Genomic DNA, 21306 nt, shown 5'->3' with positions numbered 1-21306 from the left:
CATTTCAGCGCGTTTGAAGCCACTGAGAATGCCCCCTGCAGAGTTGGACGGACATTCTGCGGTGGCGCGGCTGAGTTGACCAGAGGCTATCAGCAGTATTTCCTGTCCAGGTTATTTAGGTCAGTTGTTTGTGTGTGTGTGTGTGTGTGTGTGTGTGTGTGTGCGTGTGCGTGTGCGTGTGTGCGTGTGTGCGTGCGTGCGTGGGGGGGGGGGGGGGGTTGGGGGGATAGATGATAGATTCAGCAACAAGTAAGGTCATCTTGAGTGGGAGGGCATTCGCAGATGGATGAGCATATGAACTATGATTCTCTTTAGGCAGAAAATGAGGATCCACGATGTTCGACCTGGTGGAAGTGTGTTATCAAACCTCACAGCATTGGTTTTTTGACTGACTGTAGCGTCAAAACAAACTCATTCATTTACTTGAACTGAATGTTCACCTTAATTGTTATGGATAGTCACGGAGCCATGATCCAGAGTACAGGGTGTCATTAGATAGAAATAAACTAAGTAATAATAGGATTACCAGAAAAACGGGGTTTTACACACAAGCCAATAAACTTCGCTCATTAACACCTGAGTAAGTCAGTGCAAGATTGAAAACTACCCCATAATTATGTATGACATGCTTGTCGGGTATTGCTACATATATATGTGAAAACAAAGTTATTAAAATGAAGAGCAAAACTGATGAAAGTTAACAATAAACGTGTATACGTGTTATATCGTCACTGCAAAAATAATTATTGTTTGTCTTTAGTATTAACATTCAAATACGTTATATCTGTATTAGCGATATTGTCTTTGTTCCACCGGTGAGTCACGCGTTAGCCGTACTATCTCGTAGTATAATTGTATTTCTGAAGACATCACGATACAGTTTTACGATGCATCACGTCTGCACTAGCGCTTGATAACAGCCTTGTGTTTGGGTGTTTCAATGGTTTAAATCGCTGCTCTTGATATTGTTGATTAAACTTTGATACTATGAACAATATAATGTTATGTGAGAGGATGACTTTAGAACGGTAACATACTAATAGTATATAGGATGTCATAAACAGAACAATGAGAAGTTCGTCCAGATTAGTGTATAGGCAACATTTAATAATTAAAAAAATTACATTCAACAACTCCCCTTTTAAGTCCATTTTCCTGACTTATAAGTAAATGCAAGAACAATCGGCCGGAATACAATGTATAGTTCTTGTCCACTTCCATATGACTATATAGCATACAATAAGCTATCGGGTCCCGTTTAGATCGGTTTGGGTGGCAGCCTAGATAGCCATAGAATTGTTTCATCTTGGAATCTCCCATATCACTGGGGATACTCTTCAATTTAAATGGAGTTACTCGTTACGATTCCGAACCTTCACGTGACTGTGTTTATGAACCATTGTAAAAATAGTGGTGACATTAATTCTAGGAAACAATACGCGAAATCGCGCATGCACAGAACGGAAAATTTGGTCAAGGCATTAAGTAATCCGCATGCGCAGAACGATTGATTTCAGTACTTCCGCTAAGCGCTTCGAGTGCAGCGTCAAACGCGGGCCTGTAATCTAACACGCGGGGACTGACCAATGAAAACTGAGAAGTAGAAATACCGGTAGACGCTGTTGCTTGATTGACAATGTCAATCAAGAAAGGGAGGAGCTTAACGCTATCGTTCTCTCCCAGTAAATTCCGATGTCAAATAACGACGTTATTTGGACGGAAAAACGATGGTTTGAAAACGTCCAAATAACGTCGTTTTTCCGTCCAATGACCATATACGGAAAAAAACGACGTTTTCGTGTTTGCAGTGATATAGTTACGACAGCGCCGTCGTTGATCAATGAAGGCACGGTTGCCTTGTGTGAGACTAACTTGACGTTGTAGCGTCATGACTGAGACGCCAGGATGGTTTCATCTCGAACACACTGTCAGAATATTAATCCACAGCATTGTAAACTAATCACACTCACGACACGGGGTGATCGCAAAACGGTGGGCATGTGTTGTTGAGCTTGTCGCCAGGGTAGCTTACTTTGAAGACACTGGGTCAGACCAGGTCGCATGTGATCTAGTAAAACGGATCGGGTGGTCTGACTGTGCGGAGTGTCCCCGGTGGTGTGGGTCGTTGCTCCTGGTTTTAATCACGTGCTTCTTTGATCGATACCCGATTTTTTCCATGTCGCCGTGATGCAGCTGGGCTGGTGCTTTATCGTTGCACAACATTCATACAACGCATCTATCCACGAGAACGTGGTTTCGTGCATGGAACATAGACTGCTTTTCAGAGTCTGACGTCTCTACATATGTACGCATCTGCAAACATCTGAGTGAGTGAGTGAGTGAGTGAGTGAGTGAGTGAGTGAGTGAGTGAGTGAGTGAGTGAGTGAGTGAGTATTCCCCTACGATCGCAACTGACTTACATAATAACTGTTTGTTAAACAGAAATTAAACTGAACGTTATATTTGCATGCTAAAACATATCCGATCGGCCATAGTAAATTAAAGCTCCCTTTACAACAAATGATTCTGAAACATGAAAGCAATTAATTCCAGCCAATAACAACGAATAACAGCAAAAGAGTTACGTATATTACAAAGACATGGAGTTTTTCACTAATACACCCTGGTCAGTTAAATGTATAAAACAGAGCGAGTTTTGGGTGAGTGAGTGAGTGAGTGAGTGAGTATGGTTTCACACCGCGTTAAGCAATATTTCAGCAATATCATGGCGGGGGACAGCAGGAATGGGCTTCACACATTGTACCAATGTCGGGAATCGAGCCCGGGTCTTCGGCGTGACGAGCGAACGCTTTAACCACTAGGCTACCCGACCGCCCCCACCGCGCTCTGAACTTGTCACTATGAAATTAATTGACTCGACTCTAAACTGACGAGCAGTACCATTCTGCTAATAATGTAATTCTCGATAACTGACCTTATATTATTACGTACATGTATACATGGCATTAGCAACAGTCGCATATACAGGACAGTTATATTTATTATCACTATATAATATTATTCTCATAATCTAATGCTACATGTTTACTGGCAGAAATGAAATACTCGAAATTTCATATCCATAAGACGTTCAATTCACATTATCAAATTCAATGTAAATGAATCTTATAATCTCTTATCGTGAAACCAATCAGTCCATTCTATCAAACAATCAGACATTTAGTCTCCTTACACGGAGCCCCATCCTGCGGCTATCAGATATGTGTACGACGCTGCATACTGAATACACTTCATATCGTGTCTGGGAAATGGAAATCAGCGGTCGCCTTTGAGATAATGACATTCCTGACTCAAATAGTGCCGATCGCTATTACTGATTAAACACTAACCCTGCGTTCTCCGCGCCTGTGACCCTCCTGATTAACACTCAAGAAGTCACTGCTCTATCGGCTCAACATTTTATGGTGTGGTGTTATTGTCACACAGGTTATAGTGTCATGTCTGCTGTCACACATGTTATAGTGTCATGTCTGCTGTCACACAGGTTATAGTGTCATGTCTGCTGTCACACAGGTTATGGTGTCATGTCTGCTGTCACACAGGTTATAGTGTCATGTCTGCTGTCACACAGGTTATAGTGTCATGTCTGCTGTCACACAGGTTATAGTGTCATGTCTGCTGTCACACATGTTATAGTGTCATGTCTGCTGTCACACATGTTATAGTGCCATGTCTGCTGTCACACATGTTATAGTGTCATGCCTGCTGTCACACAGGTTATAGTGTCAGATGTGCTGTAAAACAGGTTACCGTGTCATGTCTGCTGTCACACAGGTTCTGGTGTCATGTCTGCTGTCACACATGTTATAGTGTCATGCCTGCTGTCACACAGGTTATAGTGTCGTGCCTGCTGTCACACAGGTTATAGTGTCATGTCTGCTGTCACACAAGTTATAGTGTCATGTGTGCTGTAAAACAGGTTACCGTGTCATGCCTGCTGTCACACATGTTATAGTGTCATGCCTGCTGTCACAGAGGTTATAGTGTCATGTCTGCTCTCACACAGGTTATAGTGTCATGCCTGCTGTCACACAGGTTAAGGTGTCATATCTGCTGTCACACAGGTTATAGTGTCATGTCTGCTGTCCCAAAGGTTATAGAGCCATTTTTGCTGTCACACATGTTATAGTGTCATGTTTGCCGTCACACATGTTATAGGGTCATGTGTTCTGTCACACAGGTTCTGGTGTCATGTCTGCTGTCACACAGGTTAAAGTGTCACGTCTGCTGTCACACATGTTATAGTGTCATGTCTGCTGTCACACAGAATATATTGTCATGACACAGGTTACAGTGTGGTATAAACCGTCACAAAAGTTGTAGTGAGTGAGTGAGTGAGTTTGATTATACGTGAGTTATAGTGTGGTATATACTGTCACACAGGATATCGTGTAGTATGTACTGTCACAAAGGTTATAGTGTGGTATATACTGTCACACAGGTTGTAGTGTGGTATATAATGTCACACAGGATATCGTGTAGTATGTACTGTCACAAAGGTTATAGTGTGGTATATACTGTCACACAGGTTGTAGTGTGGTATATAATGTCACACAGGATATCGTGTAGTATGTACTGTCACACAGGTTATAGTGTGGTATATACTGTCACACAGGTTATAGTGTGGTATATACTGTCACACAGGATATCGTGTAGTATGTACTGTCACAAAGGTTATAGTGTGGTATATACCGTCACACAGGTTGTAGTGTGGTATATAATGTCACACAGGATATCGTGTAGTATGTACTGTCACACAGGTTATAGTGTGGTATATACTGTCACACAGGTTGTAGTGTGGTATATAATGTCACACAGGATATCGTGTAGTATGTACTGTCACACAGGTTATAGTGTGGTATATACTGTCACACAGGTTGTAGTGTGGTATATAATGTCACACAGGATATCGTGTAGTATGTACTGTCACACAGGTTGTAGTGTGGTATATACTGTCACACAGGTTATAGTGTGGTATATACTGTCACACAGGATATCGTGTAGTATGTACTGTCACAAAGGTTATAGTGTGGTATATACTGTCACACAGGTTGTAGTGTGGTATATAATGTCACACAGGATATCGTGTAGTATGTACTGTCACACAGGATATAGTGTGGTATATATTGTCACACAGATTATGGTGTGGTATATGCTGTCACACAGGTTATAGTGTGATATATACTGTCACACAGTTTATTGTGTGGTATATGCTGTCACACAGGTTATAGTGTGGTATATGCTGTCACACAGGTTAGAGTGTGGGTTATACTGTCACACAGGATATAGTGTGGTATATACCGTGCCTACTCTCATCACTGTCATCACAGACTTTCAAGACATACTGTGATGTTATAGTTTAGTGTGGTATATACTGTCACACATGATATCGTGTAGTATGTACTGTCACACAGGTTATAGTTTGGTATATACTGTCACAGAAGTTATAGTGTGGTATATACTGTCACACAGGTTATAGTGTGGTATATACTGTCACACAGGTTATGGTGTGGTATATGCTGTCACACAAGTTATAATGTGGTATATACTGTCAAACAGGTTATAGTGTGGTATATACTGTCACACAAATTTTAGTGTGATATATACTGTCACACAGGTTATGGTGTGATATATACTGTCACACAGATTATAGTGAGGTATATACTGTCACACAGGTTATAGTGTGGGTTATACTGTCACACAGATTATAGTGTGATATATACTGTCACACAGGTTATGGTGTGGTATATACTGTCACACAGGTTATAGTGTGGGTTATACTGTCACACAGATTATAGTGTGATATATACTGTCACACAGTTTATAGTGTGGTATATGCTGTCACACAGGTTATAGAGTGGGTTATACTGTCACACAGGTTATAGTGTGATATATACTGTCACACAGATTATAGTGTGGTATATACTGTCACACAGGTTATAGTGTGGGTTATACTGTCACACAGGATATAGTGTGGGTTATACTGTCACACAGGATATAGTGTGGTATATACTGTGCCTTCTCTCATCACTGTCATCATAGACTTTCAAGACATACTGTGATGTTATGACAATACTGATGAACTTATGACATTAAAATTTCTTGACCCTCGATCTTTCACAGAGATGTAGAAATGTGCCTATCCCCTTCGGTATTGACCTTCAAATGTCGCCTTCGCATCTTCCGGGACAGTTGACTCAAGGAATGTCTCCAGGGCTATAAACATATAGTACATCCATCTACATCAGCTGTGATTGGTTCTCCAAACAAGCACGTGGCACCCACACAATCAATCGGATTCAAGAACAAAACATCGTTTTCAGTATTTCATTGGTTCAAGAATTCGACATGAGGTTAGCTTTATGACAACCGATTAAATTGGAATGGGTCTTCACTCATGTATGTTTCATGTTGGTGCATATTGTGCATATTTAACGTCATTTCTGTCTGTGAAAAATAAACTTGATCGATGTTTTATGTTCGCATGTTTGTTTTTCAGATATCTATTTTACAGTGATTGTCTTGAAATTTCAGATGTCAAGACAATACCGGAAGACGTATGAAATGACAACCTACAGAAGAACTTCACTGAAATTTAACACGACAACGCCAAAGCATAACTCGATTATCTCCGGAAACAGATAATCATTGAATTTCCACTGAGCGCAAAAAGGCGGTAAATCTTTTTTAAAGGACGCATAGTGTTAAGATGACGTAATGCCCTTATACGTGTAACGTTTAAAACATTGGATGACGTCATATTCTATTTTGTCACAACCGAGTGGGCAAATGAAAATGGTTTTATGCCGCTTTCAGTAATATTCCAGCAATATTACGGGGGACTCTAGAAATGGGCTTCATACATTTGACCTATGTAGGGAATCGGACTCGGTTCTTTGGCAACGAGCGAACGTTTTAACCACTAAGCTACCCACCGCCCCAAAAACAATGAGCAAGTGGGACGTCATGTGTCTTTTCTAATGAACAATCAGCATTGAGAATATTTGCTTAAATGCACATGAGGAAACAGCGGCACGTTATTACATACGATCTGTCTGCCCGGATTGGTAAAATGTCCGAGTCCCGTGATGGGATTCGAACCTAGGACCTTCTGATCAGAAGTCGGACGCCTTGTCCACACGACCAAAGAGGTTAACCCCGGCGTGGAGCAGGGAGTAGATTTATCCCACAGATGACATCCTTAACTTGTCAGATAGCTGACAAGGTTAACCTCTTTTGTCATGTGGACAAGGCGTTCGACCTCTGATCAGAAGCTCCGTGGTTCGAATCCCATCACGGGACTCGGAAATGTTATGGCCGCTACAGTATTATGACTTTTGTGGTATTGATCTGGATGACCAGTACCTTTGACCTGTTGATTGCATGTCATCGTACACCGACGTAGTGGTATGTTGTTTGGAATATGTATACACTACTGCCTAAAAGTTCATTCCCCTAACACGCGTTGAGAACGCGTGTAACACGCAAGTGACACGGGTGCTCAACGGGTTGCACACGGGGTGAGCACCCGTTGGACACGGGTGTGCGTCGCGTGTGCAACCCGTTGCACACGCGTGTGCCACGCGTGTAACACGGGACCGGGTTCCAGTTGAAGTTGACAAATTTATCAAATGAATAGTGAGATAAAACAAAACAGTGAGATGTGAAATTTGAGTTAATGAGCGGCCATTGAGCTGTGCTCACCAGACCGTAAATACAAGGTCGGCCCATCTTAATTAGTGTTCGGTTGCTAGACTTTTATGGCATGAACCATTCCACTAGGGTCCAGTCTAGCCATTGTGGCTAGCCGACAGTAGAACAGTAGTGAATTTAGATGCGAGTTTATTGCAAGGGGAACCCCCATGTTGACACGATTGTCGCGGGTTGGTAAATGTTCGCCATTAATAAAATGATTGTTTGTGGATTGCGAACATATTCATTTGCCCACACGAGTCATTCCATTTGATTGCAAATATAACGTTTTTCGTTCGCCAAATTTATGCTTTAGACAGTACAATTATGATATAGCCGTCACCACTACTAATGTCTTATTATTTCACGTAGGAATATGTCCCATTTCCCCACACCCCACTTTCTGTGTTGTATTTTGAAAGAATAAATAAAAGAAGGTTTTGTGTGGGACACTTTTATACTAATTATAAGAGGATGTTGTAAATGAATATGAACAGCCATGCTGTCTGACAGTTGATAGAATTTGAGATCTTCACAATCACCGGGTGTGACCATGTTGACAGAATCTCGTTAGGGTTTGTGATTTTTACATTTGCCCAATGACCATGGTGAGTATTGCTGGGGATACCAAACGTAACAGTTTATTATTAGAGGTTGTGAGTACCTATACCACGTAGATAGGATATCTTTAGGATTTTAATCCTTCTTTGAGAGGCATTTAGAAGTTGGAGTACTACGTTAGGAGAAGATTTATGTGTGACTTTAATCCTTTCTTTCTCTGTGGGCAATCCTTTCATGTTGATTGGAGGAAGTCACTCAACCAGGTCATGACAGGTCGTGAGTTTACTCTCTAACTACTGTGAGCGTTTTTGGCATGACATCTTTTCTTGTATAAACATAGAAACGATGTTCACTCACTCACTGTTAATCTTCTGCAGTTTGCTGGCAAAGTGGGGATAAACCTCAGTGTCAAAGACGATCAAATTTAGTTCGAATCCTTGTTTATATGTGACATCTCCCAAATGGGGACATTTTCATAAACTTGGCAAGTGATGATGAATTTTAATATTAATATTAGTATAGTTTATGAGTAGTTTATGAGTAGTTCATGATCAATAAGATATGTTTAAATCAGTCAAGTTTGCAACAATAGATGAATAAGTTGATACATTTGGACCGCAGTTACTGATTACCAACTTAAGACATAGAGACAGGGAGGAGATATATAACCAAACCTATGATCCTGTTGAGACAGTTGACAGTTAGAACGTTGGATTAAATGACAGTAACTAATTTGAACATTCCCCAGTTATATCATAAAATACATCATAACTCATAACAGTCCGAGAGACAGCTTCCAGACTTATACTAGTATTGAAGGGACAATAGCTTTTGACAGTTTAAAAGTAAACTCACCTTAAGGTGCTTGGCAAGTCAAAACTTACCTCCCTGTATATGTTTTTTAGGTTTGACAGCAACTATGCTTGTAGATTTCATAGATAGACATGATTGGTTAGCTAGATGTTATTACAATAAGCGAAAATGTCTTAAAAGTCCACAGTTTGTTTAAAAGTACAAAAAGTGTGTTATAGATCTATCAACGTTTTCTTTTATTGAACATAATATTTGCACTATATTGCTGTAAGCTGTAAATAATCTAGCCTCCCCATGTACGTAACTTACATATATTCATGTATGACCAGAACAGCAAATAAAGTTCTGGTAGATAGGTACCTCGGAGATTTAACGTGCGCTTTCCGACTTTAGCCTATCTCGCACACGGGGAAGCACTTATACTATTAGGGTAAAAAAGCGTAATGATTAAATAAAGAAGTGCAAATACCACCCCCCCCCCCCCCCCCCCCCCCCCCCCCCCAAAAAAAAAAAAAATTTAGTCTTTGTAGTAGTCTCTTGGTCAGCTTCTCATCCTGAGGGTCGGGATTCTGGTAGAGACTCTTGGCAAGGAGGGCGGCGGTATTGGCGACGAAGTGGTTTGAGGTCGGTACGCCACTACTCTGGAAGAAGTGGTACAAGTCTGTGTAGTTTGTGATGTCGTACTCGATGTCCGGTCCCCCCTTCTTGTGCACCATGACGAAAGGGACTCCTTGTTTGGCGTAGAGATATTCCTTTGGGGTGTTGATCTGGTCAACCTTGAGATCCGGCCGGGGCTTGTAGTGGTTGATCGGAATGTCTGATTTTTCCACTAGTAAATAAAGTTCTTTGGTATGACCTCTTTTATCCCTGCTGACGTTACCCTAATGTTCAGTTTCAGTCTGCCTCACCAAGCGTAAGAAAGCATTGTACATGATAAACCACACTGATGCAATTTTCTATATATATATTTGTAGATATGAAGCATTCTAGTTAATTGTGGATACACTGGGCAGACAGAATTGTGTTTATTTCCAGGCCATCCTGATCGTCGTTTACTACTATAAGGTGTATGGTTGGAGGCAAGATCAAAGGCGCCGCACAGCATTTATTAGATAACAGACGGGGTCGTCCGTTTCGCTTTGAACAACCACCCCACCTGTCTGTAGGAGTTATATAATCAGTGCGCAAATAGCTGTGTCAAGTCCACTGCCGGGCTGATGCGGTGTCAGTGTCAGCGATGAACATGAATGCCCAAATCATAGACCTGTAGCACTCACAAGTTGCTTAGCCAAAATATTTGAAAAGTGTATATTCAATTCTCTGATAACAGCAAATATAACCTTAGAAAAAGATTCAACATACAAACAATCAAATGTAGAACACAGACCTATGCTTATTATCATTTCTTCTGGATATGATCAACCTGCGGAACCCTCTATCCGATGAAGTAACTAATGCTCGCTCATTAAAAGAAATCAAATCCTTAATTAATCGTTCTGATGCAATTATTAATATTTTTTACTTCAAATATTTTCATAGATCATGCCAAATTGTCCACTGTCGCCTTAGGCTCGGCTGCAGTGACTTAAACGCTGATAGGTTTAGACGACATGTATCAGACATACCAGACTGCACTTGTGGATATCACCTTGAAGATGCAATTCACTTTTTCTACAACTGTTAAAAAATACGATAATATCAGAAACACTGTGTATTTCTACACACATGGGTATGGTCTAAAAAGGATATTACGTGGCAGTAGTTAAGCAGTTCTACAAACATGACTCTTCTTAAATCAGTTCATGACATCATTGTCAAAAGCAAAAGGTTTGAGTAGCTTAATTTTATGCATGTAGTAAAGGAAAACTGCATTACCTTATTTCACAGACACCACTTGCTTCAGTGTACTGGCTTCGTGTATTTCATTTGTGCGTTTTGTATGTTTATGTTCATCACTCTCTTATATATATATATCCAGCTGTTGTTAAGTTGTTACCTGGAGAGGTATTACATAAGCAAGTTTTGCTTGTTTACCGATCCAGATTTCTTTTGAAATAAAAATACGTTTAAGCCAACACAGCTAACCCTAAAACACATGATTGTAAACTATTCAAAAAGGAGCACTAATCTCTGGCTTCTTCTCGGGTGTCGAACTCAAACTCAAACTCATTTATTCTTAGAATAACATGACATACAATTATCTACAATTTTTATTATGTACAATTTAACAAAAATAATAAAAATAGGATACGTGGACACTTATACAATTTACCAATTGTATTGTACACATTGTTAAGGAATTTAGATAGGCCTTTTAGATTTCTTACACTGTTAGTGGTCATAATTTTCTTAAATGTTTGGAAACTTAAGATATTGCTTATTTAAGAGTTCATATCGCCGTTGGTGTAAAGCTTCACATCGGAATGAATAATGCAATTCATCTCCCACAGCGATAGAATCACAGAGTGGACACTGGCTGTCTTCCCTGGGAATGTTCAGCCATCGACCAGTTTCAACTGGTAATCCTTGGTTAGAAAGTTCTGAATTTTAGTATTGGGAGAAATATTGATTTTAAGAGCAGTAGATATTTCGCAAATGAAGGTTGATTCTTCAGGTAATACGACCGTTGGATTTCCGCTTGGGCTTACTAGCTGCCGTGAGTCAATTTGCTCGTTAACGCAACCGAGCGTGACAAGAGACTGGGCTACCAGTCTGCAAGGACAGCTAAATAAACTTATGCATTTTTGAAAACTGATTGGTTACCCGTGATCTATGAAGATTTCAACAAAGGGCGCATGGTAATTAATTTCTTCAGCCTAAACAAACAGACAAATAACGGCGAAAGCTCATCGGATGTCGTTATTTGGAAATACCCCTGATTGTTACAGTTTGATAATAAAAAAAGTATCCCTGAGTGAAAGCATTTGCGGATTTCGGATTGCGTGGATGATACAATTACTACTCCCTTGTTGTCATCCACATTTTCTGGTATAACCCTACACTTCTGTATTTGTCGTAATTCACATGCTGCTCAGTTAATGAATTTATATTATGTATACTCAGTTGTAGCACCACTCAGATTACCGGATAAAGGTTCAAATTTGGTCTTTCTTGTACCTGGGGTAATTATTTAATCTAAATCCAGGTTTGAAGTGAGGTGGAATGTGAATTATGCACGTGGCAGCCCAGCAAGAGATGTATGATCAGTTGATTTACTTTTTTTGTAAATCAACTGATCATTCCCAGACATCAAAGGATCAACAGGAAATACGTTGATTGATTAATTACTGTTATCTTGCACAGTGGATATGTCAAAAGTAAGTGTTTACATGTGAAGGTAGGGTTACTAAACCTAGGGAATACACTCATATCATGGCGTGAAGTACAGATGTAAAAACAACATACTTTGTTCAAAGGGTAACCGATAATACACTGACTGGTTGTTCATTGTTATCTAACTCAATGTATGTTTTTAAGAACCGTGGACATTATAAAAATAGTTGTCACGTGGGCTTTCTCAGCTAACTTGGCACCTATGTGAAACAACTGAAACAAACTAAGTGATCAGTTAAGAAACAGACACGGGTTATAATATTCGATACATTTAAATAACGTTTAAAAACGATATATTTAAATATTTTAATATATTTCATATATGTTCCAAATATTGTTTCCAAATAATTATTATTAAAGTATTTGATTCTCACATAGACATTTGACATCGAATAAGTATTTTTGTACAGCTGCAGACGCAATGGATATTGTTCCTTTATGTTGATATTCCCGGATACATTATAACTTTGGTAGGTTGTAATAATGATATTTGCATTTTGTTTTCATTCATTCGCTGCAGCTTTGAACAGAATCATTCTTGTTCCTTTCCGTTTGGTTGGGAAGTTTTTCGATGCGCGATAGACGTTGTTTTCACAAGTATTTTCTTTTGTAAGCGTGTATATGTTACAGTCAATGTGTAAAATATGATTCACTCAGGCAATTTATTAAATATCTAAATATTTCAGTCATTTTACAAATTGATTGAATAATCCATTCATTTATTCAACCGACTGACTAAAAATGATAAAGACGACCAAAAGAGCTTAAACACATCATAATATATTAATTATGCTAAGAAAAGAAGCCAAACAATACAGAACTGTACTTGGTGATGATATTAAACATAAACAAATATTTGATATTCGTTATCATATTGATAAAGATGGACATATTTTTCAGTTAATTTGTAAAATAAACTGAATATTTAGGCGTTTAATACATTTCCTTAGTGAAATCTGTTTACATTTTGAATGTAAACATATACACACGGTAAAATAAGCAATGTGCAGATGAAATATTTACTTTGTGTTGCAAGTCAAAATAGTGTACACGAAGATCGCACAATTACCAAGCAAGTGACTTATCAAAACTGCATCACCATTACCGATGCTCCCCACAAATATACCTACATTTCAAAAACTGTATTTCATTTTTGTTGATCAGTGTGACCATATGTCCTTCTACTTTCAATAAAAATGCGCTTACGAATGGCGAGCACAGGTCGCGAACAAGTCTAGATTTCTGCTATATCATCCGGGTACTCACTGAGAAAATACAGTAATGCACAGGTAACAACTACTCCCGCGGAATTGCTTTAGATCAGTGCTCTTTTGTACGTTGAAATACTATATATTGTGAATGCCAAAATGATGTATCAAGGATCAAGTAGAAGATACATTGACCGTTGCACTGGGAGTTTATTCAACAGACCGTGAAAATAGCACTGCTGTATCTTATTATTTATTTTAGATGACGCAGTCAAAGCTCACTTCTGGCGGCCATTATCGAACGGCCAGCTAAAACACAACCCCGCGCTTACGTCTACAGGTCTCTTCCTGTAGTACGGTAATTAGTATTCTCTCCCTCAAGTGTATCCTCAATGATATAACCCACCCTCATTAATTACATGCTGCTCTTTTCCAGCCTCACGGCTATGGAGCTGTGATAAAGAGTCCAAGTCATCATAAAGTAATTAGGGTCCAATAAAAACAATGCGCCACCAATGCGCCGCCAAACCTCATACATATTATCACTGAAAGTCGTACTACAGGCGGTTAATGTCAAATCACAATAAAAGCATTTCAATTGCAATAACATGTTCCAGGACCATGTATTCTCTTAACACCATCGGATTTAGAAGCAATGGTCGTATAAAACAAAACACATCTATTTGATCACAACAGTATTCATGTTATTCCCACAAAATCACATAAAGAAAGGAGACATTAGGAAATACATGTGCATTATCATTTTTCGTCAGGATAACAAAATTTTCTCTCCTTGTTACCACCTCCAGGTTCAGCTTAAGACGGGTCCTCCTTTGGTCAAAAGTTTGTTCCCCCTCTAATGAGTGTGTCACGCGTTGCACACGAGTGGCGGACGGGGTGCACACCCGTGTGCAACGCGTTGCACACGGGTATCACACGCGTGACCAACCCGATGCACACTGGTTGCGTAACGCGTTGCCCATGCGTGTAAGGGGAATGAACTTCTAGGCAGTAGTGTATGTGCCCACACCCGAGCATTTACAGACCGCCATGATATAGCTGGAATATTGGTGACACTGGTGTAAAATAACAAACACACAAACACTATCCACCTGACGAAAGATGTGCACACTGAGAACACTAGAGAGATAATTATTTTTTATCTTTAATTTGTATTTGTTGAAGTCATCCACACAAATTTTCGGATCATTTCGTTTCGTGTACACCGAAAACGACACCGATTAACAATCATTATTTCATGAATATCCTACCTTAAATCACAATAGTTTGTTCACATACTCGTGTAACGATTTATGTTCTGGCAACTCTAGTTACTGGACCTGCAATATTTCTGTTGTTTGTGTGAAATGAAGGGCAACCATTCTCCACGGCCTCGATGTATTAAACTTCGACATTGCCTTTCAAAGACTTGGACATTGTTTCTGGATAACGGAGGTAATACTCAACTACTAAGGGGGCACGGGTGGTCCAGTCGTCTAAGGTGCCACAATTCGCTGTGCAGAGTTGCGTCCCTTGGACACGCCAGGAGCCTATGATTGAACGAGCAGACCAAGAAACCGCAATTTGAGAGACAGACATCAAATTTACCGATTCGAGCTCTTTAATGTACTCCTCACAGATGAACCGAACAGCCCCGAAAGGGGGTCTACACCTTGGGTAGAGATACTGTTGGAAGCAGACAAACCAGGTCTTTTGATTGGTGAAGAAATACGCAGTGACAGGGAAGTCAGGTTGAACGTGAAGAAGTGAAAGAGTGAAACGTGTGTTTGCCAACGTTAACTCTCGAAAAAGTGCGTTTTACACGCTAGGAAGTTAATAAAGCAGGTCGAAACTGATGAAGCAGCGATGAAGGGAGATTTAAAGGGCCATATCTTAGAAACAGCGACAAAACCTCGCCCGAATCATAATACATCAACAGTGTATGGTGGATGTAATCATGATAATTACCAAAAGGACCTTGCATGAAGTAGGTTTCCTTCTCAGAATGAAACAAAGGCCAGCATCAATGTGAAATATTCAAAGCTGAAATCAAAGAGAACATTAGGCTACAGATGTTTTGAAATATTCTTATGCACAGTTACGTCAACATCGGTACGGTCGGTCTGACTGATCTGGAGAGATGAGATTGCATGAAGAACCAGTTGATGAACAAGGATAATAAGATCATGTATAAAGCTATGACTGTCCTGGAAGATGGACAAAATGACGGCTATTTAGATTAAACTATTTTTTTTTGTTCAGTTGATTAGCGTGAACAAGTTATTCAAGATACTTATTGGTAATTGATATTGCGCATATTTCCACATCACTCAGGGGCATGCTTAAAGCGCTATTATTACCCCGGTCACTGGATCAGTGTGCTCTCAAGAATCATTCTCAGCTCCCCGGGGAGTATAGAACCCAAGCTGCCTTTTAGGCGCTAGAAGGTTTACAACCTCGTTGCCATCTCATCCTACCGGGTACCCCTTCCCTGAGCAGAGGCACATTTCGAACAAAGTCACTTGCCCAAGGAGATCGTGTGTGGGGCGGGACTAAAGACCTTGAAAATCTCAGGAGCCAAGCTGCCGCAACGCGGCCACCCATCCATGGAATCTCCGCGAAATACGTTGCTTCACCTGATTTGTGACCTGTGCGCTATGCACAGGACCATGTCACAATTTATTAAATTGGCGGAGGGGTGGCCACGTAGTTAAATCGGTGGATTCCCAACATGGGTACACTGTATGAAGTACTGTAAACTACGGTTATAACGAACACGCTTATAACGAACTGACGGATATAACGAACTAACTTTTTAGTCCCGACTATTTGCTGTAGTTGTGCTGTATATATGCTTTTAACGAACTACGGTTATAACGAACTAAAAATGGTAGTCCCTTTGAGTTCGTTATAACCGTAGTTTACTGTACTGTAAACCCTACTCACACTGTCGTATTGAGACCACTCTATCATCTATGTCCAAAGACACGATAGCGGTTAACAACACATTAAGAGGCCTGACGCTCTTGTGCATAATGATAGTTTCACTTTTATATTTTGTGGCCATTTATAGACATAGCATTTATATTGCATTGATAGTGCAGCTTTAATAAAAAATGAATGCATGGCCACTGCTCAACTTTTGTATCTGTAGACTCTAACAACGCACACTGAAGATTGTATCAAGGCTTTCAATCAGCAACACACTGGTAGACTGTTGATGATTGATCAAACATAAGCACTTTCATTGTAAGAAATGTCTATACGGTAAGCCAATGACAGGTACATTCAAAACGTCAACGGAAGAGAATAATCAGTCTGGAATATCCACGTCACATCCAAGACAGTGATGAAAATTATATGACTGGATGACTGAAAATAAGTGATGACATGGCATGTCCTGCTCTCTCTCTCTCTCTCTCTCTCTCTCTCTCTCTCTCTCTCTCTCTCTCTCTCTCTCTCTCACACACACATACATATATATGATAGCTACGCGATAAATCAGTGAAGAACGAAGCGTGGTTTATTTCATGATAAAACATTGCTCAATCATGACGTCATTTCTGGAGATTCGAACATGCTCTCGTAACTTGATGACATTGTATGTCTGACGACGTGACTGTTGTGAGGAAAGTTGTTCCCCACAGACGTAGCTGGGCAACGTAGACAAACGCGATGGTCGAACGATCGCATCCAAAACCGATGGAGATTATGACAATCGGTATTGGGGGAAAAGACACAGTTGATCGACGTCGACGTGAGGATTATGAGAATATGCGGGAAATACCCACCTGTGCATAAAATGGACTTGTCGAGGTCGGATTCTATTGAGATAGTCGTCATTTTTAAATCATCTTCCCGAGGCAAGAGAGTTAACTGACTTTAATACTGTTTCCTCCGTTGCCGAACTAGGCTGGAATTCCTGGGCTCGATCGTAGCGCCACCAGTGGATATTACGAGTTATGTCCCTTCTAAGCCTCTCCCTATTGACCAATCAGATTCCACCTCTCGTATCACTTGCATTTGCTTCAAACAAAATGGCGGCGACAAGTGAACCGATCTGATCGATAATCAAGATTTATATTGTGGTAAAACGTGTCTTACATCGCGAATTGCATCAAATCACGTGAGCACCTTGCTTAAAAACATGAAAAGATTTAGAAAATATCTGTTGAAAACGAGTTGGCGGTGTAAATGCTTTGCAAATCCTGCAATCGACCGAAGTCTCCATGACAGTTTACGAACCGGATTTCGATTAGGTTGCGCGATTTTGACTGGATTATGTATGGACTCGTTAGTCCAGCAAAATGTAACTCCATAAGACCAGCCTAATTCGGCAAGGGTGAAAACTGGACTTTTATAGTCAGTTAACTCACTTGCCCCGGGAAGATGTTTTTAAATAGGGTTTGATATCATTAAAGCTTATATATTTTTTCAACCTCTTTAAAGTGACTGTTACATAATGTTAGTTTAGTTTAAACATATTTTATTCAGATTGAAATGGATTGGGAACAAGTTATCCAACTTAGGACTCCCTCTCCATGGTATTTACAAAGCTTGTACAGTAAATCATATCAAGGAAAACAGAAAAGAAGATGAGTGTATAGATAACAAATAAAACGTAGAAAGGAGAGACTAGTATATTTACATTAAATTGTTACCCAAATCTCTTTGTATGACTTATAAACATTTGCACTGCCTTAAAGGTATGTTGATTTTCGATAATGGACAAACATTCATTTCCGTTTAACATCTAACTTAAATCTGATTTAACATTTTTGTTCATGGCATTCTGTAAAATATCCCGAATTATTATTAGCATAGATTTTCTTTGGTTGGACATATAATGGACACTCTATTAAATAATACATAATGCTGCGCCCCTCATAGATTACTGTCCCTGCAGTGCTTTATAGTACGATAAACAACTCCCACTCGTCGTTTATTTCTTACAACTCCCACTCGTCGTTTATTTCTTAAATATATGACCTATACATAAATCTGCATTTCAAAATGTGTGCACGTTGTAAGCAGAACCCGACGTGTTTTATACCAAAATGAATATTGATTTGATTAAAAAATATATACATTCAGGTATTTGGATGTGTAATCCAATGATTGACATCATGAACATCGATCCACGCAATTGGGATCGATGACATGTATCAACCAAGTCAGAGAGCCTGATCATCCGATCCAGTAAGTCGCCTCTTACCATAAGCATAGTCGCCTTTTACGACAAGCATGGGTTGCTGAAGACCTATTCTACCCCGGAACTTTCAAAATAAGGTAAAGTGAGAGTACTTTCAGTTGAACATTGCTTTTCGCAGTTTCTGTTTTGTTTATTGGTATCAATTTATATTGGAAACTTGATAATTGGTCCAGGGATATGTTTCATAATATCACTTCGTTTGTGCAATAAAACTAGTAACTGTTATTTGTTTTTAACAGAAACGCGTTCCACAAATGATTTGCTTTTTAGTGCACAAATAATATTATATTCATTTATGTATCGTGTTTGTATTCAGCATTTTGTTCGTTAAAGCATAGTTAAGAGTGAGTGAGTGAGTATGGTTTTACGCCGCTTTATTTTAGCAATATTCCAGCAACATCACGGCGGGGGACTCCATAAATGGGCTTCACAGGATAATTAAGAAGGGCATTTTATATAAATAAAAACGATCTATGAGTTGGTAGGGGTGAACGATTAACGTTTGCGCTGCTTTCAAATAATTACAATTAGTACATTTCTTGCAGATGTCAATTTATTTCATATGAACGTATGTCACTCATTATACAATCTGAGGCATTGTCTGAAGTTCTTGGACATCCAGTTGTCAGACGGACAATTCCTTAGTTGACGCTCCAGAGATGTCTGATGGAGGTGACATGCTGCCGCGTGATTCCGGTCAGGAATTGGTCCCTGGCAACCTATACTGGTCGTAGGAAGCGATGCTATATAGAGCGCGTGGTCCCTTAAACCACACGGCATGGAACGGTGCTCATGATATCAATCACCGGAGTGTCTGGTCCAGATTAGATTATTTACAGGCCGCCGTTATACAGCTGGAGTGTGGCGTTCACAAACAAACACATAAAGCTGACGTACACGGACTGTCAACGAAGAAGAAGGTGAAGAAGAAGAAGATGTTTATTTCTCATGAATCACCTTGGTGACAGAAAGAAGTTGACAAGAGAGACATATATACAAAGAAATGAGACAATAGTCAATGGAGCATACACAGTCCATATTTTACATACTGGGATGGTCGTAAGAGGAGAGGGTTATAAGAACAAGTCATAAGTGAAACACATTTTTCAGTATTTGGATATTCACAATGATATAATGGGAGATATTTATTTCTTAAATGATCCAATTCATGGCATTCTAGTATAAAATGGAATTCATCACCAGTTTTATTTTTACAAAGAGAGCAAAGCCTATCTTCCCTATTGAGGTTATACCATCGGACAGTTTCAATTGTCGCTGTGAGAGTTTGGCTTACACTGTTTATACACTGAAGAGTGAAATGGAAAAGATGGTTCTTCCAAGGCAAGAAACATTACAAGAATCGTCTCGCCGTGGATGAAAGAGGACCGAGACGTCGCCCTCTAGGAACGTGCCCCAGTTTCGTCTCAGACAGTTTGATTCACTTGCCACCACTCAAGACCAAATTTCTTTTAAAACATGGTTTCCTTGTCTTTGAGGTTTTAGTTAGACACCACTTGGCATGACAGAACTTATTATTTTCATTTGATTTGATGATAGTGTAACTCGATTAAAAACCGCCTGTCGCCATCGGGATTGGAATCACCGACGTTTTCACTGCTAATGTAGCCTTTTGCCAAGTGAAATGGAAGAAAGAGGCTGAATTAATAACTTATTTACTGATATCAAGAATAGAAGCTAGTCCGATTAAGTATGAATGGTTGTTCGTACAGTGATGTTGATGTTGGAAGCTTTTCGTTAAAAGACAGGACACATAGAAGAATGTACTACTGTCCTGATCAGGGCTTTGTCTTCTCATTATGGAGAAATAAACATAGACGTTTAAGGCGGTTGACATATGTTACTTACTTACTTATATTGGAGATTTAACGTGCGCTTTCCGACTGCAAGCGTATGTCGCACACGGGCCCGGTCAGGCCGTTTAATGTGTTTCCAAAAAGGGGAAAAGTGAGTTTGTGCAACCCAGGAGGGGGGGGGGGGGGGGGGGGGGGCTTTAGGGGTTGCTTATATAGTAATTTTGAAATTTTGAGATTTGGAAAGAATGCCAAGAGTGGGTGGGGGACGAACTAAGGGAGCTGTGTGTGTTGGGTGGTTATCAAATAAGGTAGTTTTGGTTTTAATATTTTATTTGGGGTTTAAATGCGGCTAATTAGTCCTGTTTTTATTAGGTACATGTATATGCCTAAGGCTTTGAATTTTTCTAATTTATTTTGTGGATTTAGGATTGATTCTAGTGTAAGTCCGGTTTTAAGATTTAGGGTGGTCTGTAGTGTTGTTCGGTGTGTTTGGTAGTGTGTGCAGTGAATGAGAACGTGTTCTGGTGTTTCTTGTTGTTTGCAATGTGGGCAGTTTCCTGTTGTGTGTAGTTTAGCTATTTTACGGTGATTATTTAGTTTGGTATGGCCTGTTTGTAGTTTGGTAATTATTCTGTCGATTTTTTTGGATGGG

The sequence above is a fragment of the Haliotis cracherodii genome, unplaced genomic scaffold (assembly GCF_022045235.1).
Source record: "Haliotis cracherodii isolate W230 unplaced genomic scaffold, xgHalCrac1.p SCAF_27, whole genome shotgun sequence".
Taxonomy (NCBI): domain Eukaryota; kingdom Metazoa; phylum Mollusca; class Gastropoda; order Lepetellida; family Haliotidae; genus Haliotis; species Haliotis cracherodii.
Note: the sequence above shows the minus strand (reverse complement) of the source record.